This window comes from Pogona vitticeps, chromosome 1, assembly GCF_051106095.1.
Source record: "Pogona vitticeps strain Pit_001003342236 chromosome 1, PviZW2.1, whole genome shotgun sequence".
Lineage (NCBI taxonomy): Eukaryota > Metazoa > Chordata > Lepidosauria > Squamata > Agamidae > Pogona > Pogona vitticeps.
The window spans coordinates 11062615-11090259 of NC_135783.1; the positions used below are offsets into that span (position 1 = coordinate 11062615).

The window sequence follows — 27645 nt, forward strand, 5'->3', positions numbered from 1 at the left end:
GGGCAGGCACAGAACAGGATCTTGCCCAAAGCCAGCATGTGAGCAATTCAAATTTTGCATTGCAAAGAAAAGACCAAATTGTTGTTGTTTTTTTTAACTAACAGTGAGTAGGGCTTCTAATACTGCTCCCCTTCTATGCATGTCTTTGAAAGGAACCACCATTTATGATACCAAACCTCCCACTGGAATGAAAACCCACTCAGGGGCAGAACCTCAACATGCCTTTGGGGCTTTTCTTTTTTAAAAAAATTCTCCACAGGCTAAAAATATAGCCACACAGTGAAGCAGTAACAGCACAAGGAGAGAGATGATTCCTCCCCCCTCTATCACTCTTGTCCCAAGACAATGCCTGTAACTCCATAGTCCCATCCCAGCCAGGGTCTCCAATCAGTAGAGAAGCAGGATTCTTAGAGCTTCAAAAGCCTGCCAAACCTATTTGACCAGAGACAATGGTTGCACAAAAGAAAGCAACGCATACATCATGGAAAGCGCCGCATCCATCAGTCTGCCTTGAATGCTATTGTGCCTTCAGACGGAGGAGACGGAGGACCCGCAGCTGGCTAGAGCCATGGGACCGTCTTTCATCAGGCAATATTCAAGAATTGTCTCAAGTCCTCCTGCCCTGGCAAGCGGCAGAACAAACCAGCACTGTTAACAATGTTTTCTTCTGAATTTTATCATACCCTGAAATAAACGTCTCTGTATAAAATAGGCAAAGGGGCTATTATTAGTACAGTGGTACCTCGCAAGACGATTACCCCGCAAAACGATGAATCTGCGTGACGACAAGGTTTTCCGATTGCCATTGTGCTTAGCAAAACTGTGTTTCCTATGGGCAATTTTCGCTGGATGATGTTGCAGTCCGTGCTTCACAAGACTTTTTTTTGGGACCGACGCTTCGCAAGATGACGATTTTAACAGCTGATCGGCAGCTTCGCAAAAAGGCTTCCCTATGGGCGATCTTTGCAAAACGGGTGTTTTCGGGACCGTTGCTTCGCAAGACAGCAATTTAAGCAGCTGAGTAGCACTTCACAAAATGGCTTCCCTATGGGCGATTTTCGCAAAACGACAACTATTTTCCCCATTGGAACGCGTTAAACGGATTTCAATGCATTCCAATGGGGAAATGCTTTTCGCAAGATGATGTTTTCACTAAACAGCGATTTCAATGGAACGGATTAACATCGTCTTGCGGGGCACCACTGCATTATTATCTTAAACTGGACCAACTTCCATGGTGGTGGCAAAGAGACTGGCTACTGCTTCTGATTTTCCTGTTCCTTTGTTAAAAAAAGAGGCAGCAGATGGCAAGAAAGTGCCTTTTTCAATGGGGATGCCCTGCCTATGAAACTCACTCCTCGGTGAGGCCTGCTCAAAGTCCATGTTATTTGAATCTATTTTTAGATTTGAGAACACTAAGGCATACTTATGCAGAGCTCCCTCAAGAGAGGGCCCTAAAGAGCTCAACAGAACTTTGTCCCTAGGCCCCAAATCCACCAAAGGCTACAATTTTAAATTTCCTATAGTGGCCCACAGGGACGTGGTGGCGCTGCAGGCTAAACCGCAGAAGCCTGTGCTGCAGGGTCAGAAGACCAAGCAGTTGTAAGATCGAATCCACGCGACGGAGTGAGCTCCCGTCGTTTGTCCCAGCTCCCGCCAACCTAGTGGTTCGAAAGCATGCAAAATGCGAGTACATTAATAGGTACCACCTCGGTGGGAAGGTAAACGGCGTTCCGTGTCTAGTCACACTGGCCACGTGACCACAGAAGATTGTCTTCGGACAAACACTAGCTCTATGGCTTGGAAACGGGGATGAGCACCACCCCCTAGATTCGGACATGACTGGACAAATTGTCAAGGGGAAGCTTTGCCTTTACACAACCCTGACTCCAGCATAAGAGCAGACTGATCTGTTTATGTAGAGACATTTGATTTGAAGCACTAAGAAGGTCTTCATCGTGTCGCTTGGACCCAGCATGGTAGACAGCGATGAGCAAAGCAGAACTCATAAATTAACAGAAACAGTCGTACAACAGTTTTGCCACAAATGATTCCAAACTAGCAACAAGTTGCAAAATATAGCCTTCTGTCTTTTTCTCAAGGCGGAACTGCAACTGGATTTATCTTGCCAGGTTGCTTCCAAAATGTAAAGCATCTCTTGGCAGCAGAGAATTTTAGAATGGTCACGCAAAATTAAGCATCTGTTGGGTGGTGTCCAACATTCCCATGCCACCTGGTCTACCCAAATCACGGCCATGCTTCAGCTACAAGCAATAGGAAGGGCTGCCAAGATTTTCAACTGCAGTAGGGTTCATGCAGTAGGGCCCCCCTCTCCCTTATGTCTCAGTGCTAAGCAACAGAGTAAAAGATGCTCAGAACCTCTACCTGACGGAGGCATCAATTCAGTTATCTTTCTCCATTTAGTTAAGACTGCAAAGCCTTTGATCTTGGTGGCAGGTGATCTGGTCAGGGAAAAAAAACTGCACTGGCATGCTATTCTTTGATGTTGCAAATGACTTTTTAAGGAGTTGTATAATACAAGATACGGTTATAACACTGGTCAGAGTCAAATACTGTTAGTTGTCCACCAACGGATATTATTTTGTTGTGTAGCTAGGTACTGACCACGTTCATATACTCGAGGAAGGCTTGGTGTGGTTTGCCAAAATCATAACTTATTGTGACGTGGAAAATATGCTTCTATCTACCAGCCGTGATTTATTAGCGAACCACAAACAATGATCTCTATTCACTGTTGGTTTTGCATTCCCAAGCTTTTTTAAAAAACATGGCTTGTCCTGACAGCCAAACTCAGAGCTCTGGCTTGATCCTATCTAGGATAGGACCATAAGACCAGCAGTCGTAAGATCGAATCCACGGAACGGAGTGAGCTCCCGTCGCTCGTCCAACCTAGCAGTTCAAAAGCATATAAAAATGTGAGTAGGTAAATAGGCACCACCACGGTGGGAAGGTAACGGCATTCCGTGTCTAGTCGTGCTGGCCACGTGACCACGGAAACTGTCTACGGACAAACGCTGGCTCTACGGCTTGGAAACGGGGATGAGCACCGCGCCCTAGAGTTGGACACAACTGGACTAAAAATGTCAAGGGAAACCTTTACCCTTACCTTACTGGCTATCTCCTCTCACTGCAGGCATCAGTGAACAGGAAGAAGCAGGAAGCCAACATAACAGACCAATGGCAGGGACCAAGTGGGAATATTTGGTCCAAATTAAGGTGATTTTTGCCTAACCTCCTTTATCAGCTAGCCCCCATGTTTGAGATACTGACGAGGAAAACAGCAGCACTTCACATCAGAGGCAGCAACAGGGTCTGTCCCACAGCTGCTTTGTGGGACAGAGCAGCTCTGGGACTATGCAGCTTGCCCAAGGCTACACAGGCTGGTTCTTCTCTCTAGAGGCACAGTGGGGAATCGAACTCCCAACCTCCAGCTCTGAAGCCAGATACCTAACTCACTGAACTTTCCAGCCAGCAAGGTTTTTTAACGTATTTTAAAACAGCATTGTTTCAACAATTCCCTTTCTTCTGTTCTTTTTAAATTTTATAATTTACTGAAGTGTTAAAACACTAGGCAAGCACTTAACAATATTTCAGACAGTTATTGTTTTTGGACTGTGCAAATGCCAGCACCGATATAATACTAACATTCACACAGCTCCATCAAATGGCTGTCCAAAGATCTATTTGAACAATAGAACAGCAAGGAGAATACTCCTTAGCAGCAACGCTTGCTCTTTTTTTCTTTCTTTCTTTCTTTCTTTTGTACAAAACATCTTGTAACCCTTACAAAAACACACTGAATCTTCAAGGTAATATCCATTCATCCTCTCAGCTGCAAGGCAATACAGTGTAACATCCATCAGTCACGTTGCCAGAGGCAAAGCCTCAAAATCCAGATGATGGCAAAACACGATACAACAGGCCATATTTCGTGACGATAGTCGTGATGGCTCTACAAAGTGAGACAGGCTGCTTTTCCTGGAAGATTACTCTCAGTGAAGACATACTACACACAGATATTTCCACACAGGGAAGGTTGCCCTTCTGCTCATTTCACTTCAGATTTATGGCCCTCTTTCTGATATTTGGATATATTTAGAGGCAGGGTTTCCGCCCCAGCAATATTTTCATGAGAAGAACCCTGTGAGGTAGGGCTGGTCTAAGGCAGGAACAGTGGGGCCCACCAGTTGAATAGGCGGTTGGACTCAGTGGCCTTATTGACTCCTTCCAACTCCATCATGCTATGATTCTGGGTACCCCTCAGCACCCCTGGGAATCCTCAAACCACACACGCACACACACACACACACACACACCCCAGAAGGTTAACATCTGTTGCATGTTTGTACATTATTGATTGTATTGTTATAGAACACAATATAACTAAATATTATTACAGTGGTTCCTCGCAAGATGATGCTAATTCATTCCGCGAAAATCACTATCTTGTGAAAACATCATCTTGCGAAACGCGGTTCCCCACAGGAATGCATTTAAATCTATTTAATGCGTTCCAATGGGGAATAATCATCGTCTTGCAAAAATTGTCCATAGGAAAACATTGTCTTGCGAAGCGCAACAGCAATCGCAAAAACTAATTGTCTTGCGGATTAATCGTCCCGCGAGGCAATCATCTTGCGAGGCACCACTGTATATTATTATTATCCTTATCATTATTATTATTATTAAGAAACTCTTTATGTCCCTTTAGGGAGTATACAGGAGTTGAATGCTGGCCCTCAAAACACAGAGCTAAGAACGTGTGGCCTCTGGACTTCACCCATTCCTGATCCAAGGATCAGTAGCTGCTGGAAGAGTGGTTGAGATGTTCTCCACCATCCCCCAGCGCCATCAAGTTCCCAACTCTTCAAGCCCAGACACCAGAGTGGCCAGAAATATGGTGGAAAGATCTAATCAAAGACCTGGGTTTATCCCAAATCAGAGTCCAGAGAAGCTGGCATTTTCATCTGATGCTTTCTCCACAGTGGCCTCAGGGTAACCACTGAAATAACACCACCTGGCCCATGTTTACTTCGAGCCCACTGATTGAGCATAATTTGCCTCTACTGTCATGAAAGAGAGAGAGAGAGAGAGAGGATCATCTATGGACATGGCACATGTGGACCTAAATTCCCCTTGAACAGTAATTAAAGCAAAATTTTCTGGCAATAAAAACAGTGAGTAAAACCAATCCACCGCTCGGAGCCAGGCGAGTGCCCTTTTATTGCCAATCACTAAACAGATGTATGCTTTGGAATCCCGGAGCACAATGTAATAGGAAAATAACTATCTGTACAGTGTGTTCTTCCACTGGCACAGGAGACAAAATGGACAGTACTTTGTGTGCAGACATTCTGTCAGCCAACGCGCCCCCCCCCATGTGCAGAGATCACGAATTTTATTCCGTGATCTCTGACCGCTCACAACCATCCCTAATGGGCAACACTCCCTCATTTCCAAGTCATTTTGGGCACTCGGGAATAGCAAACTGTCACTCTCAAGAGGTTCTCATGAGCCGTCGACTCTCGCCCCAAATAACCAGGGGTGAAGGAAAAGCCTCATGAATCATGGAGTCCCACCACCAGCCAAAGAAGTGACTGGAGAACTGGAAAGCTGCAGCTCAAAAATGGCCGAGAGCTCACACAATCTGTTGAAATTATAGAGAGCTGCATATAAGACCATTAGGGGGGTTTGGATGAGCAGGACTTTGCAGTGAATGCCAATCACACAGGAGCAGCCAATTGTTCCTTCATCTGCGTTAGATTCCTTTTTTTGCCTTTTTTACTCCGTTCTGTGTCTGCTAGCAATGTATGTCTTCTCTGTGTCTTAGAGGGTGACAGTTCTGGAGTCAGCAGTTAGAGTCTGGGTGAAGTATTTATGTAATCAGTCAGTCAGTCAAAATAATCAAGTTCACCAGTTAAGATCTCAAGCAATGTAACAAGTGAACATGTTTTGTTTATTGTTCTGACATATATGAAGATTTCGTGAGTAAAAGAGAAACTTTTTTTATTCTTTCTCAACCCCAGCGTTTCTGACGGAATCTATTGAGATTATTGCTAATTGAGGTAAATCTTAACCAAATAATCAGAGGTGGTATATTTCAAGGGGAGTTGTAATTATGATAATCTGTTCTGTAGGTCCCTGTCTAGATTTTTTTCTCTCTCTGCTGCATAACTGAAAGTTTAAAGCCAAAAATTTTCACATTCTGCCAATACAAAAGAGGTAGATCAAAGCCACATTCTCCCATACCACAGAAGTTACTTTTATGGGAAACACATGAGCACACAGTGGGAAAGATGCAGTGACGCAGCACTTTAAGACCTTAAGAGATAGTTATCCTGCCATCATGTCAAGCTGTTGTAACTCTATAAGCTTCAAAAAAAAAAAAAAACAGATTGTTCCAGCAGATGAGAACCAAGTGTGATGCCCAACTTTGTCCAGCTGGTCCTGTACCTTAATCTAGACCCTAAGATACAAACTTCAAGCACAAAAGCCTTTTTTACTCTTTGCTCTCTCCGTTCCAAGTAAAAAAAAGGATCGTATGCAAACCAACTACCAAAGGCACAAACGCACAGCCAGGAAAAATAAAGTACAGTGGCAACCTCAATACAAACCTCCTCCATCTCTTGCCATCATGTTTGATAAAAGCCATCTTTAAAGCATTTCTCTTTCAGTTGGATAGTTTAAAAAGTAACTTGAATCTTGTATAAAAGGGGGAGGGCAGCACGTCACTCCGTGTGCCTTATAAATCCTAAAGGGATGAAAGAGGTTAAGAAAGCAGCCGTTGCAAAGAATTATACTAATGTAATTACGCATTAAAATCAGAAGTGCTCGGTCAGGTCATCTAATCACTCTGATATTTCCAAGAAAACTCTGCCAAGTGCATGTTTTATACTTCATTAACCATATCGAGCAGGAAATAAATAAGCCCTTTTACAAGGACCGAGTTACAGAAGGCCAAGCCCCGTTAAACTCACAAGTAAAGGCTGAGTTTAAATGTCCATAATTTTGAAAGAAAGGGCATTCAATATATAGTATGTTGTCTGGGTCATTACCCAGTGAACAGACTGAAGGCAGAACGGGCCTGGAACGGTTTCCCCGCTTTTTAGACTAACTGTAGTCCCCCAAAAAGGAATTTCTCTACACACATTTCATGAGCGTGTGACAGGCTGAAATCCAAAGGGTGAAGCTGGAATTATTATACTAGAGAGGAAACAAATTAAAACCCAGGAGACAAGTCCAACATAGTGCAGGGGTTTTGTGGAAAAACAATTAACAATTTATTAATTCACTTAAAAAAAACTCAATTCAAATGGAGAACTTGCTGGTTTTGCCTTGTTCCACTCTGAAGAAGAAGAGAATGAGCTTCCACGTTGACAACACAGAGAGTTCCATTTGCAATTTCCCTAGCAGTGAGAAATTTAGTTTCATTTATTTACTTATTTGAATCTGAGAAACAAGACGAGCCTCATTAACTTTGGAGGCCAATGTTGTCTGTATTCAGAATCATGCCACCTCCATCCCTCTCCTATCTGTCTTCCATACTGGTGGAGAGGGCACAAAACGATCCCCAAGAAGTGTGTGGCTTATATGTGCCCCACAGTGCATAAAACACTCCCTGGGCAGATTGCAAATTCATTATGCCGGCTACACACTGTTCCCCCTCCCCAGCAAACCAGGTACTGTACTCAATTTACCAACCTTGAAAGGAATAAAAAAAGCTGATGGTTGTTCTGGGTTTTTGGGCTCTTTGGCCGTGTTCTGAAGGTTGTTCTTCCTAATGTTTAGCCAGTCTCTGTGGCCTGCATCTTCAGAGGACAGCACCAAAACCCAAAGTATCTGTTAAACACTGATGCAGTATATAGGTAAAGGTAAATGTTCCCCTTGACATTTAGTCCAGTCATGTCTGACTCGATGGCGCGGTGCTCATCCCCGTTTCCAAGCCATAGAGCCAGTGTTTGTCCGTAGACAGTTTCTGTGGTCATGTGGCCAGCGCCACTAAACACGGAACGCCGTGACCTTCCCACCAAGGTGGTACCTATCTACTCACATTTTTATATGCATTCAAACTGCTAAGTTGGCAGGAGCTGGGACAAGCAACAGGAGCACACTCTGTCACATGGATTCGATCTTACGACTGCAGGTCTTTGACCTTGAAGCACAGAGGCTTCTGCGGTTTAACCCATAGCGCCACCACGTCCCTGATGCAGTATATACGCTGTTTCTAATATGGCCATTTTTTGTAGCTCTGATGAGGTTGTTGTTGTGTTATCGGGGGCCCAATCGAAAACGGTTTACCAGAGATCAAGCCCTAGAAGAAGCATGGAGGCTCTTGACGTTCAAGAATGAGGTGTGGAAAAGCATACTAATACAGTGGGGTCTTGACTTGAGAACTTAATCCGTATTGGAAGGCGGTTCTCAAGTCAAAAAGTCTGTAAGTCAAGTCTCCACTGACCTACAGTGCATTGAAAACCGATTAATCCCGTAACAGGCCGTTTTTGTTCCATTTTGGTTTTTTTCTGGTCTGTAAGTCAAATCTCAGTCTGCAAGTCAAACCTAAATTTTGCGGCCAGAGAAGTCTGTAACTCAAAAAGTCTGTAAGTCAAGCCGTCTGTAAGTCAAGGGTCCACTGTAATAATGATCTTAGAAATGCCAAGCCAGAAGGGACCCTTATGGATCATCATGTCCTGTTCAAGATGGAGAATTCAACTCCCAACCTCTTGCTCCGTAACCCGAGACAAAAACCACTCAGCTACCCAGCATGCCTGGGAGAATGAGGGTGGCTTTGAATCCGAGAGCTGACTGGAGAGAAGGCTTTATTAATGGCACACTTCAAAAAACTTGTTCCGGCTAAATTATCCTCCAGCGTTTCCTCTCCTCCCTTTTCTTCCTCAATGCGCCGTTTCAAGGCTAATGTTCAGAAAGCAAGGCCCCGAATGCAACCCCAATAAGCTCAGTGGCCGCCTCCAGAGGTCCAGAAGGGTTGCCATGGAAGCCGGTTTCCCATTTCCTTACCACCCAAGCATCAGGGGTGAGGCAGAGTCGATTTCTCACCTCCGTTCCTGGCTAGAGAAATACTTGGGGGCAAAGTACAAGCCATTCCGAGTTGTACAGGTTTCTCCAGAGCGTTGCGTTACAAATGACTGCCATGAATTTATTGCTTTCTGTCTGGAACACCTAGAGACAGGAGAGAGAAGCTCCTAACTGGGGGCGGAAACTCATTCTCACACAGGAAACAGGACTATTTTGGGGAGGAAAAATCTACAGGAAACCTAGCGAAAGGATGGAGCACTGGATGAAGAGGACCCAGGCTCAAAGGCTACCTTGACATCACACTAAATAGTACACAGGAGATGCATGCAACGTTTCTTTCTCTCCTCTCACAGTTGCAATAAGCAAGCAAGCGACACTGCAAGCTTTAAAGAAGAAGGGCAGGAACAGGGGATCTTTTGAACTGGGAGGGGGGACAAACACCCTGTCACAAGCACAGACAACGGGTAGTTCTTCCCATTTCTCCAAAACGGCAACCAATCCAAGATGGGGCACATGGGGGTCATGTGTCATAGGAAGCCACCAGGGCCATACTGTGTACCCCCTGGGGTACCCCATCCCCCTGTTGTCTCTTTACTTCCACAGTTCCACTCTGGTTCTCTCCCCACGGCAGCCTCCCAATTTATATCACAAAGGGCAGAGCTACTCACACTTAAAAAGAGTCTTTTCAGAAGTTCCACCTCACGGTTTTTGACTCATCAGATAACGCTCAAAACACTTCCCAATGTGAGCACTGCTACTCTTGACCGAAAAAATGACACATTCCCTATTTGTTCTTGGGACTGACTTGAGAGTTTTCTGCACTGGATGCAACTAAGTTTAGTAACCGACGTGTTTGGAAAGGCCAGGAAGCAGATGGTGATAACAGAGCTATAATGTACAGGGGGGGGGGACTTGGCAGCGAAACCAGCTGTAAAGCCCAGCTGTTCTAGTAGAAGAGGCAGGAGAGGTTATTCAAAACTACATACTGTAAGTCAGAAAATAAGTTGGAAGTGGTATATAAGGGTGCAGACCTGGTCATCCAGATGGCTGCATCCTGGCTTACTGTTAATCGTGGTTTACCGTGAACAAGCAACACACTGATGACTATTCTCTCCCACCTTCCTCTTTCCTGTTAGCATGATGGGTAAACAAACCAGGATGTACGTCTGGCACAGGAATGTGAAAATATTTTTCAACAAGCAGCATCAAACTCCAGTTGGGAGACGCACTGGGGGACCTTTGCATGCCAAAAGTGGGTGGGGCCAAGGGCACTGGGGAGGCAAAGCAAAGTGGGGAGGGCCAGATGGAATATTTACAAATTCCGATATTCCCAACCCATACAAAGCATAGCACAACTCACTGGAAGCCTGCTCAGGAGCAAGCCATGCAACTGGTTTCAGAAATAGTAACACACTGCACTATTCTAAGCTTATTGACTCAGGAATAAGACACAGAGCAACGGTTTCCAATGCCAGGACATTCAGTGGTAGAAGCTGGAAAATGAGCTCCATATGCAACAGTTTTCCAGGATTTTCAACAACCTCTTGCCATCCAAGATAACAGCACTCTGTTTGAAATTGGAAAGAAAGCTTGGTGGGATAAAGAGGACGTGTTTTCTCTGCAGAAGTCCCAGGTTCAATTCCATGCAACTCGGCACTAAGAAGAAGTTGTATGTGCCGCCCTGGAGAACTGCTGCCAGTCATTGTCAACATTGCTAGGCTAGCCAGACTAACAGCCTGACTCAAAAGAAGGCAGCTTCCTCTATGCTACAAGGAGCTTGCAGACTAGACAAGCCACAGTTCCAACAGTTCTCCGCCCTAGTTTAGCATAATATCCAAAGCTGAGATCATGACCTGTTCCTTTACAAGCCAAGATTGCAAACCAGGATTTGGTCTTGGTTTCTCAATCCTAGCTTGTTTCTGAATAACAAAGCACAATCTCTTCCTAGTTTCTGTGATGATACTCCACTGGAGAAGAGCAAAATTAAGGTAAACAGGCTGTTGTGCCCCAGCATGCCATGCATTCAAAACAAACCAACATTCTGAAGAATCTTGGCTTATTGTTCACGGTGATCATGGCCAAAGAAACTGAAGAAGAGACAACAGCTTGGTGAAAAACAATATGCTTTACATGTGGAAGGCATCATGTTCAATACCTAGTATGTTCAGTTAAAAGGACAGGAAAGGCCTTCATCTGAGATCCTGGAGAGCGGCTACCAGTCAGAGCCAATGCTTCTAGGCTCAATACACAAACAGTCTACCTTTGACCAGGTAGCAAACTGCTTCCTCTGAGTTTCAGCTTAGAATTGCTGGGGCTTTGTTTTGTGGGATACAGAAAGATTAATGCTCCAACTGTTCTCCTGAATTCCATGAATACTATACTTGGGAGAGAAAAGTTGCAAAACAATAAGCAGATGGCACATCACTCTTTGTCACTTGAGGTATCTCCCAGGCTCAGACGGGCAGTAGCTGCCAATGTTAAAGCACATTTGGTGCACATACCCAACAGTGAAAAGGGACTGCCGTGATTCATAGGATTCCTTAAGGCTGTGCATAGAGAAAGACAATTTAATTTTTTCAATTAAGAGCAAGCTTCTTGTACAAAAGGCTATCATCTCATTATCTTCCTCTTTGAGGCAGCTAACCTCGGGGTAGCAAAATTCCACGGTCTTCTCTATGAAAACGTGGTTTGCAGAAAAACCTGAGACTTGCTTATATTTCACAAAAGATCACATCAAATGAAGGCCCTCGGTAATCGACAAGTTCGTTCTAATGATTTCCTAGTCCCCAGGATAACTTTTATTACACTTGTAAGGTAATCATGATATTCAGCTAGCATGACCAGTAAACACAAATTCATTCTATCTGTGTGCATCTCTGTCTTTCTCTGTGCACGCACTTGTACTCCTAATGCAATGTTTTTCTTCCTTGGTTCCTTTCCCTGCACCCTGATCTATCTTGGTCTCATTCTTCAGAGATGGCAATTCATCATTTCTTCTCCATCCCAGAATACACTGCTGGCATAATGTGATACATTTTTCAGAGTCTGGTCCTATTTTCTTCCTGTACCCTCCCAGCCCCATTTTTAAACTACACCGCCTGTTGAGGAATTCTGAAGAACGTGAAAGTGTGCACATTCTTCCGGGATTTTAGTTGGTTCTAATAAAAAAATATGCCAGCTGGGTACCAAACTCAGAACCAATGGCTGCAGAGATGGAGGTTGGGACTTAAGATTCTTCACAGTGCTTCCTAGGAAAAGTGTCAGCCTGTGTCTCCCTGGTAAAGGTAAAGGTACAGGTTCCCCTTGACAATTTTTGTCCAGTTGTGTTCGACTCTAGGGGGCGGTGCTCATCCCCGTTTCCAAGCCATAGAGCCAGCGTTTGTCCGAAGACAATCTTCCGTGGTCACATGGCCAGTGCGACTTAGACACGGAACACTGTTACCTTCCCACCGAGGTGGTACCTACTTATCGACTCGCATTTGCATGCTTTCGAACTGCTAGGTTGATGAGGAGCTGGGACAAAGCAATGGGAGCTCACTCCGTCGTGTATATTCGATCTTACGACTGCTTGGTCTTCTGACCCTGCAGCACAGGCTTCTGTGGTTTAGCCCGCAGCACCACCACGTCCCTGTGTCGCCCTGAGCAAACTGCAAAAGAAATGCAGAAGTTGCACAATGCAATCCAGGCAGGCTTTGGTCATCTGTGCGCTCTTGGCAAAATGTTTCTCTCATAGCTTTATAAATAATCTATGACATAATGCTAAACCCACTGGAAAGTAGTTTGCATCCATTGGGCCAGTCAACTGCTGTCTTTATCTGTCAAAGGCCTTTATGCCATAGGGGTCAACCGGCCTCGTTTCCTCAACCCTCCCCAAAATGCTGACATAAAAATCTTATAATTGCAATTACATGAAATCTACTACTTATGACTACGTGTTTCACATATGTATTTTCTGACCCAACCAGTTTGGGAGTATCCATCAACCTGAGGGTCAAATTCAAATTCAGAGGCATTCTGAACAGCCCAAGTTCAGCTTTGGATGCAGCAAAAGACAAACAGCTGGTTATTTCAAAATACATTCGACCCCCTGCATCCACAAGGGACTGGTTCTAAGCTTCCCCCATGGATGCTGAAAAGTGCAGATAATATTGAACACAATACATAGCATAGTATAAAAGAAAAAATCCAGAAGTATTTTCACCATGTATTACCCAAAGTGGCCACTCGAGGGCGTGAAGGACTACACTATATATTCATCAACAATACATATACAGTGGTACCTCGACTTACAAATGTCTCCACTTGCAAACGATTCACGTTACAAACGGCTCCGTTCCCAAAAAGTTGCTTCAACTTGCGAACGGAGCCTCGACTTACGAACCAATAAAACCCGCAAAAATACCTTTCCTGCCCTTTTTTTGACCTAAGTTCATCTCAGGTCAAAAGAAGAAAAATTAAACCCCCCCTAGTGGTAGAGTACGGATTAACCGGCTTTGAATTAGTTCCTATGAGAACTAAAGCCTCTACCTAAGAACAGCGGCTCAACATACAAACAAAAAACAGCAGGTACGGATTAAATGGTTTTCAATGCATTCCTATGGAAAGCTTTGCCTCGATTTACGAATTTTTCAACATATGAACGTCATTCCAGTACAGATTAAGTTCGTAAATTGAGGTACCACTGTAATGGTTTCTGACTCCCTCCAGTGGCCATTTCTTGGAAATACATCATGAAAATATGTATTTCTAGGTTGTTGTTTTTTAATATTTTAGTATATTCAGACCACAGAAAAATTAAGCCACAGATATCAATCCCATGGATATGGGGGCCCTACTGTATCACCATATCTTAGCTTTAAACTGCTTCTGCCAGCAGCTGATTCATTATAGAGAGAGGCTTCAACCATTTCAAACCAGAGAAAAAACTTGCACAAAATTTGGGAAATTAGCCAATTATGTGATTTCCACAGGGGCAGCGCTGTTCATCTTTTGTAGCAAAAGAGCAAGGTGCCATAATTCTCCTTCATGACTAAAAGATTTATAATGGATTATTTTTTCAAAATGCACAGCCCACTTCATTATGCACATGAAAAAAGTTATGTGGTCCATATACAGAGACAACACATATTTTTGGAGGAGGACCATCGCCTAGTTAGTGAAAGCAAATTTAAATGCAGAATACAAACACTGACAATTAATTGAATACAACGCACTCCATATTATATGATCATTGATAAATCTGTGTACCAGGGGGGCACATTAAGAACTTAAGGGGGGCAGATGCTGTCCTAATGCTCCCTGCTCCCAGGCAAGGTCATTATCCTCTATTATATGTGTTTTTCTAGCAAATTAGTTGTTTTTCTCAAGCAATACACTCTGCAGTTGCTGACTTTTATTTTCTGATTGTCAGCTTTAACTCCACGCCTTTCCCACTGCTCTTAGCTTTCTGCTAATGGAACTCAATGATTTTTTAAAATCTGTTTTTTTATGTTTGGTAAGCAATATTGAATTACTTTTAAGGGCATGGTATACATTTTCATTTAGAATCATAATATGTAACAATGTAACATTTCCAGAGACGGGCATGATGGGGATGGCACAGGTTCTGCTGATCCCCTGCCCCCCACCTCCTCAGCAGATTTAGCCCATCACCAGGCCCAGCTTCCTTGCTTGTTTTTTCCACCTCCTTGACCGATCTCCCAGTCAGGAGCAGGAGAACAGACTTCTCTGCCCTGCCCTCTGGTCTGACTGGGAGATCAGCCTAGCTTCTGTGTGCATGCTGATCACATATATTCAGCGTGAATAGCAATATTTTCAATGATGTCATTCTTGCAAAGGAGCATGAAAAAAAATCAATGACTATATATACCATACCTGCTGGGCCAAAGAAATGTGGTAAAAAAATTTTTGGTGGGAAACATCTGCATTTTGCACCAAAAATTTGCATTTATCATAAAATGCAAGTTTTTAACACAAATGACATTTCCCTCCCTTGAGAAAACCCCACATTTTTGGACTTTCTGTTCTGAGAAAATAAGTGCTTGCAAGAAATGGTTCATCCTAGTTCATCAAGGTGGCAGCACAGGTGCTGCTGTTCCCCACCCTATCTCCTCAGCACATTTAGCTCCTCACCAGGCCCAGCTTGCTTTTTTTATTTTATTTATTGATTGATTGATTGATTGATTGATTGATTTGTTTGTTTATTTATTTATTTATTTATTTATTTATTTATTTATTTATTTATTTATTTATTTATTTATTTATTTATTTATTTGCTCATGGGCTAATCTCCCAGTCATGAGCAAGAGCACAGCCTTCTCTGCCCCGCCCTTTCGTCTGAGTGGCAGATCAGCCTAGGGGGCGGGGCCTGGAAGCCTGAGCTCTTGCCAGGACTGGAAGATCAGTTGAGGAGGTGCAGGAAGCTACCCAGATGGCCGTGGTGAGTGGCGGGTTGAGCCAGAGGGAGGCGGTGGGGAGGGAGCCAGAGGGGAGCACAACTCCCCTCCACCAGTTCATGCCCTTTTCTAATAACCTCTGCTATTATTGTTATTGTTCAATGCTTTCAGGTCATCTCTGACTTCTAGCGACCCTATTAAATATCCTCTCCTTAACTACTCAGCTCTTGCAAACTCAAGGCTATGATTTCCTTTATGGAGTCAATCTGTTTCATATTTCGTCTCCCTCTTTTTCTTGCGCCTTCAACTCTTCCTAGCATTACTGTCTTTTTCAGTGAATCTTCTCACCGTCTTCTCATGATGTGCCCAAAACACAGTCACCTCATATTCATTTTAAAATCATGATTTAAATCAGTGGTTCTGAAACCTGGGTGATATCGCTCCCCCCGGGGGTGATTTCGTTTTTCAGGGGGGCGATGGAACGAAAAGGAGCGACGCGGGGGCAAAGGAATATAAGGGGGTGATATGGGGGCAATGGAGCGAGACAAACCTGTGAAGGCAGCCGCAGCTGTGGTGCTGGTGGCGGACCCGGCAGGTTATTAGAGATGGGCATGCAGCTGGTGCTGGCAGCGGATCTGGTGCTGCCGCGCTGACGCCACCACGCCACCATTATGGTGGGGGATGGGGGCGATGATAACTTCCTCAATGGCTCAGGGGGGGCGATTCTTTCAAAAACGTAAAAAAAACACTGGTTTAAATCAAATCCAGCCTGGCTCTGACTGATGGCTCAATCTCCTAACTTTCCCACCCCACTCCTCCATCTCATTCTCCATTACAACTACCACTATCCTTAATCCTGCCACCCCTCCAACAGCTGTTGTTGGCTAGAAGCTAGAAGCAGAAATAGACATTAGACATAACCCATGATTAGAAGAGGAAATTCCTTAACCAGAGAAAGCAAATGAGTACAGAGAAGGAGCTTTTTCCCACTTCGCATGATTTGTAAATTAGCAAACTTTGCTAGGCAATTTGGTCTTTGGCACTTGAGCATAGGCTTCTTCTGAAGTCTGATTTCCCAAACACAATAGGGAGTCCATACATAACAGATTGCCTCTCCAGAGAACACCACTGAAGAAATCTAGGACTGGGGCAGAGAAGAACCAGAAAGTTAAAAAGTTACCTTTTTAGACTACTGTTCCCAGAATCCTGCAGCTACCAAATTCAGTAGACGTATTGGCTTGGGGAAACTGGGCGTTGTAGTCCAAAATCTTTCCAAACTCTAGTGCAATCCTTGCCACTATCAAGTATTTCGAACATGAAACATGTAAAGCATGAGGTGCATGGTATAGAAGGTGACAGTAGGGGCTCAGGAGAAGATGGATGGGAGAGCTAAGCAGGAAAAGATCCACGAGGAGAAGACAGACGTCGCTGAGCGGGTGAGGAAACTGAGAAACAGGCAAGTGGCCAAGTGATGAAGAGGGAGGAAGAGCAACTTTTCAACAGCAAGAACTGGTGAAACTCAGCCGGAAGCAGCCAGGAAAAACACGGAGGAGCTGTGAAAGAAGATGCTATTCTTGTCTCGACACAATCCCTTTGTGCCCAGTTGTAGCTTAATGTTCACATCGTGTGCCTATGTGGTTTGTGCAGCTATTTCTGTGTCAAGGCTCCCTCACCTGCAAACACTTTAATAGTGAATACTCAATGAAAGGGGCATCACCGTTTCTATTTACACATCTCCTGCACCGCGGCAACGCGGCCCTCCTTGCCCTGATACGAGAAACGGGCAGCATCACAACAGGACCGGTGGCCAAGTCTTGCTCGTCCAACAGCTCTGCTAGATCACCAGCCACCCCTCTTGTGGTGAGATCCGAAAACTGGAGATCATCCTATCAGGAGCAACCATCGAGACCTGAATTTTGTCTGACGTCCTCCATGGTGGCTTTTATTATGTTCTGACATCCGCCTCCCTGAACCACCAAAAACACTAGTCCGCTGTTATGCATGATGCCTAATCTACGCTTCCTGCGGTACTTCCACCCGTGTCCTTCAAGCCAGCAGCCTCTTCTTGAGCTTGCTTTGCTTCGTTTGCACAAAGGTTACTCATCTGCAACTTCCCACGTCAGCCTCTTGCCAACCGAAGAGTCTGCCAAGGTTCCGAACAGAAGCATTTGCCAGGAATAACAGCTCTAGCTCTTGGTCACGAGACGTTCGGTCTCTCTGTAACTTGCAGAAATGCCACATTCACAGGGCAGCAGATGGCACCAGCGGCCGTCCCAGGAATGCTGACTCAAAAGTGTGAGTCTCACTGGAAGGAACTGGAGTTGGTTTCAAAATGTTTAAAAGCCAGGATCAAGGGTGAATCACTCGCACTTATAAAACTCCTGAAGCAAGTGGCTGGGCACACTTACCCATGCTCAGGATATTATCTACTGACCAGTGAAGGCATTTAGCATCATCCTATCAGGATTGCACCTCTTCATGGATTGCTGCCTTGTCGTGGTGAAGGGGCTTGAGTAACTCAGAGAAGCTATGAGCTATGCCATGCAGGGACACCCAAGATGGACAGGTCATACAGCGATGACAAACCTCGACAGTATCTTAACAAGCAGAGACATCACTTTGCTGACAAAGGTCCGAATAGTCAAAGCTATGGTTTTTCCAGCAGCGATGTATGGAAGTGAGAGCTGGACCATAAAGAAGGCTGACTGCTGAAGATGCTTTTGAATTGTGGTGCTGGAGGAGGCTCTTGAGAGTCCCCTGGACTGCAAAGAGAACAAACCTATCCATTTTGAAGGAAATCAACCCTGAGTGCTCACTGGAAGGACAGATCCTGAAGCTGAGGCTCCGATACTTTCATGATCTCATGAGAAGAGAAGACTCCCTGGAAAAGACCCTGATGTTGGGAAAGTGTGAAGGCAAGAGGAGAAGGGGACGACAGAGGATGAGATGGTTGGACAGTGTCATCGAAGCTACCAACATGAATTTGACCAAACTCTGGGAGGCAGTGGAAGACAGGAGGGCCTGGTGTGCTCTGGTCCATGGAGTCACGAAGAGTCGGACACGACTAAATGACTAAACAACAACAATCAGGACTGCAAACTGAGGACAATATCTTCCACTAATCACTAGGCAATACTTTTACCTAGACCAAGATCATCCAATCCCCATGTATGGGTGAGAAAGCTGGACAGTGAAGAAAGCAGACGGGGGGGGGACAGATTTGTTTGAAATGTGGTGCCGGAGAAGAGCCCTCAATTGCCAGAAAGAAGGAAGAAGTGGGTCTTAGACCAAATCAAGCCTGACCCTTCTCTGGAGGCAAACTGAGGCTGTTCTTATTTGGGCACATCATGAGAAGACAAGATTCTCTGGAAAAGACCCTAATGCTGGGAAAGGCGGAAGGCAGCAGGAAAAGAGGAAGACCGGACATGAGATGGATCGACTTTCCAAAGAGACATTTTGGAGGTTGCTCCTTTGTAGGGTTGCCACAAGTCAGAGGCGATGTGACAGCACAGAAGAACAATACTTTTAATTGGGTTGCCACCGGCTTGCAGAGTGTGTAAACGGCATATTTTCCTCAACTTTTCTTAGATGAGGTTGGATGCTCTTCCGTGTGTCTCTTTCCCCCAGTCAAAAAGACCCCACATTTTTCAATAAAGGACACACTTGTGGGGAGGTGGAGCACTTTGTGACTAACAGCCCTTTGTCCGACACTCACAATCCACATGGATAGTCGTGAAACCTGGGATCAACATCTCTGAGTGGATTCTGCAGATGGGTCACCTTGGATCCTGTTCTGCCCATGACTTTTGGAACATTTATGCTTTTTTTTTCTTTGCCACTCCCAGCTCTGTGTAGCCTATGTGGACTCCTAGAGAGTACCGTATTTTTCGCACCATAAGACACACTTTTTTCCCCAGCCTCTGTGTGAGAAATGTTAACAGTCTAATAAAGGTATCTGCTGGCTGGATAGATCAGCGGTTTAGCTATCTGACTGTAGAGCCAGAGGTCGGGAGTCCAGTTCTGCGAGCAGAGCCAACCTGTGTGCCCTTGGGCTAGAAATATGTATTTTCAAAATGTATTTACCAGAACCAGTTGCTAAAAGGAGCCAGAGACCATGCTATATATTATTGTTGTTGAAGAATACATAGCATGGTCTCTGGTGCACTCTAGTGGACAGTTCTGGTAATACATTGTGAAAATACTAATTCTGGGTTGGTTTGTTTTTTCATTGCTATGTATTGCATTCGCTGTTATTACAGTTTTCAGCATCCATGGGAGGGGGGCTTGGAACCAGTTCCCTGTAGATATGGGAGCCCTACTGTAACTGCATAAATTAAATCTACACTAACACTAGGCATAAAGTCCCCATAGTCAGAGGCCAATAAGGGCCATTATAGACAACATGTCATGAGAAGCTGAAATCGTCTCTTGTGTTCCTGAGATGTGATTCCAGCAGGCCTTCAGGTTCTGAGCAATTGTATTTGCCCATGACGTGCCACTTCACATCCCAAAGAATGCTCATAATTCATTGCACACCAGGTTGCAAACAATGGGGGTGTTGTAGAGCTTGTGCTGAGACAACTGGATATCTTTCAACACTTAAGGAACTCCCTGCTCTAATGATGTGGTCTCTGCAATGTAAATATTGTGCTTGATTCTCAGGCACAAGAGGGTGGTTATCAATGGGCTCACAACAATGTTGCAGTTTGGATGCCAGAAGCAGCAAACAAATAGAATAGGACCACCATATCCATGGGATCGGAATCCACTGTTTCAGTTATCTGATGCCTGTAAATATGAAATTTAAAAACCCAGAAATGTTCCCAAGGCATAGTACCACTAGAGGGAGCCATAGACCATGCTTTGCATAGGGTTTGCTATATCCACGGTTTCTGGCATCCACAAGGGGGACTTGGAACTGATCCCCACTCCCCACAGATACAATGGCCCTCCTATATATATTTAAGGAGGAAAGGGGAGTTGGAGAATCAAAACAGCCCAGTGAGGACTGAACATCCTCAGAGATCCAAAATGTTGGAATCTATGCCTGTTGAAGGGAGGGGACATAAAAAGAGATACGTATGTGCCACACTTTGCTTGGAGGAAAGAGCTGGCTGGAGCTTTGAACAGGAGAATTTTTTTAAAAAAAGAGGGCTACGCTAGTATATGATATTTTCTTTCCACCAAGAGAATATCCTCTGAGCAGCCAGGATGCACAATTACTAGGTGTACTGCCATTTAGCCCACACATATATTTTCTTTTACTCCCCACCCCACCTTAAATGAATACCGTTTCTCTAAAGACACCCTCCTTTCTCCATCCATCACACCTCCAGCAGTACGCATCGGAGGGTGCGAGTCAGCAGTTCTACTTTCTGCTCATTAATAACCACAACAGGGAGTAAGAAGCAAAGCCGGACGCCTTTGATAGTTTCCTCAAATGCAAAAAAATAAAAGGAACAGAAAGAAAGAGAGAAAGAGAGAAAGAGAGAAAGAAAGAAAGAAAGAAAGAAAGAAAGAAAGAAAGAAAGAAAGAAAGAAAGAAAGAAAGAAAGAAAGAAAGAAAGAAAGAAAGAAAGAAAGAAAGAAAGAAAGAAAGAAAGAAAGAAAGAAAATTGAAAAGCTGCACTCCTAATGAAATAAAGGGTTAGAAAATAAAAGGTATGAAATAAAAGCATGTTTTGAGAACTCAAAGAGCCTCTCAGTTCATATAGTATTAGTTTTTAATATATTCATTGGTATGGATGCTTCACACCTGATTTTTGTGACTCATACTCATTTGTACAGTGGGTGATCAAAAGCTCACAGAGGCAAAGCAGAAAAGCAGCCGATAAGGCATAATCCACACACCCCTTATATTTCCTGTCCCCTCTCAGCTTAGCTGCAGTTCCCACAGTAGCTAGGAAACCAACGGGTTTCCCCAGACACAGTAAACTGTCGTAAGCAATCCATCTTGTAATGCAAAGTTATCTGAGAGTGGTTGAGTTCAGAAGAGGCCATTAAGAGCCATTCAGTCTACAAAGGACCTGCTGCTGATGGGTTGATATGGACCAATTCAGTATCCCGCCTTTTTGGATCTCCTTTTATGGGGAAGGGGCTGGCAGAGAGGACCATCAGGATCAGCAAATGCACTTCTACGGTTAACCACTACATCACTGCTCATACGACAGAATAGCAACCCACCCAATGATTTGTGGGGAGTTGGGGGGGGCGGAAAACGTCAACGTTACTCAAAACAATGGGCCAAGGACCAATATGGAAGATGGTTGCCATCTTGTCTTTCCAAAACATGCATAAGAGGATGAAGTGATGTGATCTCATATTCTGGGCTCCTGTTATGATCAATTCCAGCCCTGGATGGGGGAGGAAGAATTGTAACTTTCTTTCTTTCTTTCTTTCTTTCTTTCTTTCTTTCTTTCTTTCTTTCTCTTTTTTTAAAGACAACTGGTTACTTCCATGCTGAAGCAGATTAAGAAAGAAAACAAGCAGAACGACTACTACCCAGACTGTTGTTTTGTAAACTTGTGATCCAGTCACAGTTGCAAGGTCCCCATCAGCCCCCAAGACCACACTTCGCAGAGCGGAAGTGGCAAGAACACAGAAAGTACAGAAAGGAAGAAAAGCGACCTCGAAAAGGATTGTATAAAATTATGCCCAGCGGAGAGAAAGAAGAGAGAGAGAGAGAAATGAGGGCAGGCAGGAAGCTTTTCTCTCTTCCTCCTAAAAGTAAATTCCAAGGTCATTCATTCAAGGAAGCTCACTAATGAATGGGACATTCAAGACAGACAAAAAGACAGAGCTGGAGTTACAGAATGTGTTTCTCCCAGACTTTCTGCAGACCAACAAATCACGCCTGCACGCATAACGCCTGTATAATGTGATCTGGTCTCGATAAAAAACGGCTCCTCGCTTTAGAAGCAGGCACGGGAATTCCAGGTCATGACCCCACTCTGCTCTACCTGCCGTCCTGATAACAGATTTCACCAAAGGTTGCATCAGCACATGACTATAATTTTATTTGCAAACTGATCCCTTCGCTCAGTTAGAGATGGGCATGAACTAGAAAAGCAGTTCATAGATGGTTCGTAGTTCGTGGCTAACCACAAACTATTTGTTTGTTTGTCTGTCTGTTTGTTTGTTTGTTTGATTGATTGATTGATTGATTGATTTTTATCCCACCCATCTGGTTTGGTCTACCACGAACCTCCCCAGAAAAATGGACCGCTTTGTGGTTTGTTTTTCTGGTTCCTGTCAAGAGGACCTACCTGCTCCTGCCGCCTCCAACTGCACCTCCAATGCATGGCCACTGCGCCCGCCTGCCCGCCCGCCCGACCACCTCCATATGTGTTCCAACTATAACTGCCACGATCCTCAGAGGCAGCGGGCTTGGCTTTCAGCTCTGAGGATGGCAGTGGCAGCAGGAAAGGAGGAAGTAGTGGCAAGAGCCGGTTAGGGAGGAGACGGGGCAGTGGGAAGGGGGTGGTCAGCCATTCCGTTTTCTAAAGCAAAATGAAGCGCCAAGGGGGGAGAAATTGGACGCTTCGTTCTGCTTCGCCAAAACGGGATCCCCAAACCAGGTCACGAACAAAAATTCGAACCAGCCTGGTTTACCCCCTTTTTTTTCCTGGTTCGTAGTTCGGTTCATGTTCACATTTAGTTTCAGTCTAGAAACACCGAAAGGGAAACTGAGATGGTTTATCCCATCCTTAAGGAAAAACCAAAGAGCTATGAAAATTGAAAGTAGGGCAGAGCCCTAACCAGGGCAGGGAAATCGAGATATCGGCCCAGGGCGCCGAAATTTGGGGTGGATGAAGATGTGCTGCTGGAAGGTCTAAACCCACTCAGTGGTGTTTCCTTCTGGAAGAACACAAACCTGCCCCATCCCTTCCACAAAACAAGCTGTCACCATCAGCCACTCTTCCCAGGACAGAAGGAAATGAAAAACAGACCATTACACAATGACACCTCATGATCCTATCTTTATCTTCTCACAACTGGCATGTTCACAAGACCCAAAAATCCAATAAGGCAACGGATCTCCTTCTCAAGGGCTTCCAGCCTCGCTTGGAGAGCTGCGACTAGAAGCACTAAAAGCCCTACAGAACTTTATAGACCTCTAGGATATGGGAGAACATGCTTGAAGAAGTTACTTTTTTAAAGGGTATCATGCTTCAAAGCTGACTGCCACCATGGCCAGTGACGATGCTCATTAAGGGAATCTGGACCCATCACCCAAACAACGGCTTTTGCCAAGATTTGGGACCAGTATCACAAAAGGTGTGATAAGACAGTGATAAAGGATCACGTAGGGTTGCACCGGGAAGGATGAGTTCCCTTAAAGTGACTCTTCCATGCCAGCAGGAATCCCTCCAGCCCAGCTCTTTTAAAAAGTAGCTCTGCCACTGGACCAAACAGGCCCAGCTTGGGCAACAGAGCAGGGCCAGCTGGGTTAATGTTCTCCTGTATTTCATCTGATGATCAGAAAATGGCTCATACTGGCCCAAGATGAAAACTATTTCTCTATCCAGTTGCACCCAAAGTTTGTGAAACATCCATATAAATGTCTTTAAGATCATTCAACTTACACCAACATCCTAACAGGACTTCTCCTGACATATGCTTCAGTACATTCCTGAACTGAAATTTGAAAGCAGGGGGAGAGAAAGGACCACAGGATGGATAAAATCAATGAATTTTTTTCCAAAAGAAATTTATTTAAATCACAATTTATTTATTTTTAAATCAGATCCAGCCCTCTTGGACCTTCACACACACACACACACACAGAGAGAGAGAGAAACAAAGCCAACTTGCAATTTTGTGTTACCCATTACACTAAAGTACAGTCCTGCCCCGCTGCACGATTGTGATGAATCCGCTTAACGCTGAAGTTTTTGCGATCACTTTTGCAATCACAAAACAATGGTTTAAATGGGTTTTTTCGTTTCACGATGATTTTCGCTTTCACGATGATTTTACTTCCTAAACTGACAGATGCTAAAAGTAATTTTACTGTTGTCCGTCGGGTTTCAAAATGGCCACCGGCTGAAGAAAATGGCCCCCCGCTGTTTTTAGGACTGATTTTTCGCTTAACAGGCACCAGAAAATGGCCGCCGTGTGGAAGATCTTCGCTGGACGAACAGATATTCAGCCCACTGGAACACATTGAACAGTTTTCAATGTGTTTCAATGGGTTTTTTATTTCGTTTGATGATGTTTTCGTTCTACATTGATTTTGCTGGAACGAATTAACATCATCAAGTGAGGCACCACTGTACAATTAAGTACAGAGAGAAACAGGGACATTGCTACAAGTTATTGACAACATTGTGATTTAATGCTAGCATGGAATTCTTGAGTCGCTACCCTTGTAAATCGTGCTACCGAGTTTTTCATCCGGGGACAGGACTTGGCGCCAGTGTTCTTCTGCCAGGAGAATCTAGCAGAAAAAAATCTATTTTACAGCACAATATGAAATGCAAAAGATACCACACAGGCTCTTCCTGTACCCGGATACCAAATATAATAATTTCAGCAGCGAAGTGGAAACAAGAGGGTTTCATGACCACCTAAACGTTAAACTCAGGGGATTCACTCACCCAGCGCAAAGTAACGCCACCTAAAGTGGCTTCCATTGATTTGTTTTGTTTGATCGTTCACTTAAAATCATGTCCAGTCTTGGCAGCATAGAAACTGTCTAAGGCTCTCTGTTTTGTTCCTGCTATGAAGCTTTGCACTAAACGGAGACAATCTTGAGCAGCAAGGGGGTGGGGCTTTTATTTTCAAAATGTGGATTCTATATTTAGAGCATAGTAGGAGCTCTGTATCCGTGGGATCGGTATTTGCTGTTTTACTTATCCACCGTCTGAAAATATTAAAAATATTAAAATAAAAAACTAGAAATACATGTTTTCATGATGTATTTACCAGAACTGGCCACTAGAAGGAGCAAGAGTCAACAAACCATCATGGTCTCTGGCTCCCTCTAATGGCCAGTTCTGGTAATAAATGGTGAAAACGTTTTTTTTTTCTGGATGTTTTTCTTTTATCATGCTATATATAATGTTCACTGCACATGTTATCTGCAGTTTTCAGCCTGGAACTAATACCCCATGAAAATGGGGTCCTACTGCATATTTTATTTTATTTTATTTTATTTTATTTTATTTTATTTTATTTTATTTTATTTTTATTTATTTATTTATTTATTTATTTATTTATTTATTTATTTATTTATTTATTTAATATCCCGCCTATCTAGTCAATTAAGACCACTCTAGGTGGCCTTTGGGTTCCCAGGAAAACTAGGGAGCATGCAGGGTGCAATTTAACACCTGATAAGCTCTGCTCTGACATCTGTCACATTTCCCCTTGCATCTTAACATGGCGCACAGATCATATCTTCATGTCAAGCCTTCCTCACTTCTGCTTTTTGTAACATGATGCCTGAAAAAGAGCTATGTTACTTTGGAATCCTGCACAGAGAATTCCATTATAGCTCACCTAATAAAGGAGCCACCACCACGTGGACCCTGAGCTCAACTTTCGCTTTTGTTAAAGAAAGATAAACCCCAGGGAAAGTAAATATCATTCTGGACAAGGGGATGCAGCCCAAAGACAAGATCAGCCAAAACTATGCCAATGGGTTTACCGTTCTGACAGGTGATGGAAAAAATATGTGAAATCCAAAAGACAGGTTAGCAATAGGAACTCCCAATTCTAGTCCATCATCCTTGGCTTTGGGAGAAAGGGCTCTACCTTAAACAAAAATTAAGGCTATTTCCTGCAAGTAGAAAGTTAGCATACCAGGAAGTGGGCTGGCCTTCCTGGAAAATTAGATTTTTTAAAAAAATTAGGGGTCTTTGTGTAACACCAAAGAGCATTCGAAAAATATCCCAACATCAGTGTTTTATTGACCTATTCTACAACATCCATAGTCCACGCACCCCTAGAAAGCTAGACCCCTGGACTGCTCAAACCACTCCCTTTCCAACATGGTAGAACCATAAATTCAACACAAAGACTCTCTATTTAGACGTGCCCCATAATCCACAAACCCAAGGATCCACAAGGCATGCTTTAACATGAATTAACACTCCCCCCTTGCAAAGGAACAAAGCCTGAGAACCTTTATGCAACACTCTTAACCTATCGATATCTCTCCGGATTGGGAATAAATGTGCAGTCTAGAGAAACATCCATTAAAATGCCAGCCTCCTGCAGCAAATTACATTTCAAGAGGCTAAATGTCAAGGAAAACACTTTTTCTTCACTTGTTTTCAATAATTTCCTGGGAAAAATAGTTACACTTGCAAGTCCACATACAATGAGAAGGCACCATGAATGCAGAACAAGTGTCTCCTGAGTCTTCCCAGAGTACCCAAATATGCCCACCATGGAAAAACCCATCCCAACACCAAGGAATAGGCAACAAAACTAAGAATCACAAAAACCACATACAAGGGGCTGAATCCTGTTTGGTTGCCAATCCTCCAAGCCGTTTTCTCACCCTGTGCTGGTGAGATAAACAATTTTGTCACTACAATGCAACCAGTTGTGGTGCGGACACCTTAGCAAAGAGAAGAAGAGCGTCCACAACTCATGTTGTGTGTGTCGTTTACCCAACAAGATTGTGGCCACGGATTCTGGGTAGAGATGGGCACAAACCACCACTTCGACAGTTCGCTCTGTTTCACATACGGGCCAAACATGTTCGGCACTTCAAAGCCCCACCTCCTCCAGTAGGTGCCCAATCAGAGGCAGCACCTTGGCTTCCCTGCTCCTCCCCCTCCAGGTGCTTCCTCCAATGTGACTGCCAAAGGAGGAGGGGCTCTGAAGTACCTGTTCAGTCAGTCAACAATCCAGCACAAATTGCCCAATCAGCGGTTCGTGTACATCTCGAATTCTGGGCTTCAAAGCTTCTGTAGTGCTTTGTTTTACCTGAGAAGATCTGAGAAACAAAGAATGCCCTACAGGTAATATAGTGGTGCATCGCTAGACGATGATAATCCGTTCCACTGAAATCGCTGTTTAGCGAAATCATCATCTAGCGAAAAGCATTTCCCCACTGGAATGCACTGAAACCTGTTTAATGTGTTCCAATGGGGAAGAATCATCGTTGTCTAGCGAAGATCGGCCATAGGAAAGCCGCTTTGCAAACCGCCAATCAGCTGTTTAAATCGCTGTCTTGCGAAGC

At 44.1% G+C, this 27645-nt stretch overlaps 1 protein-coding gene across 7 annotated transcripts in view; it reads right to left on the reverse strand.

The window, feature by feature from the left end:
- Positions 1-27645, reverse strand: part of CCDC85A (coiled-coil domain containing 85A) — a 161261-nt gene that overhangs the window by 122410 nt on the left and 11206 nt on the right. The gene's annotated exons all lie outside the window — the stretch shown is intronic.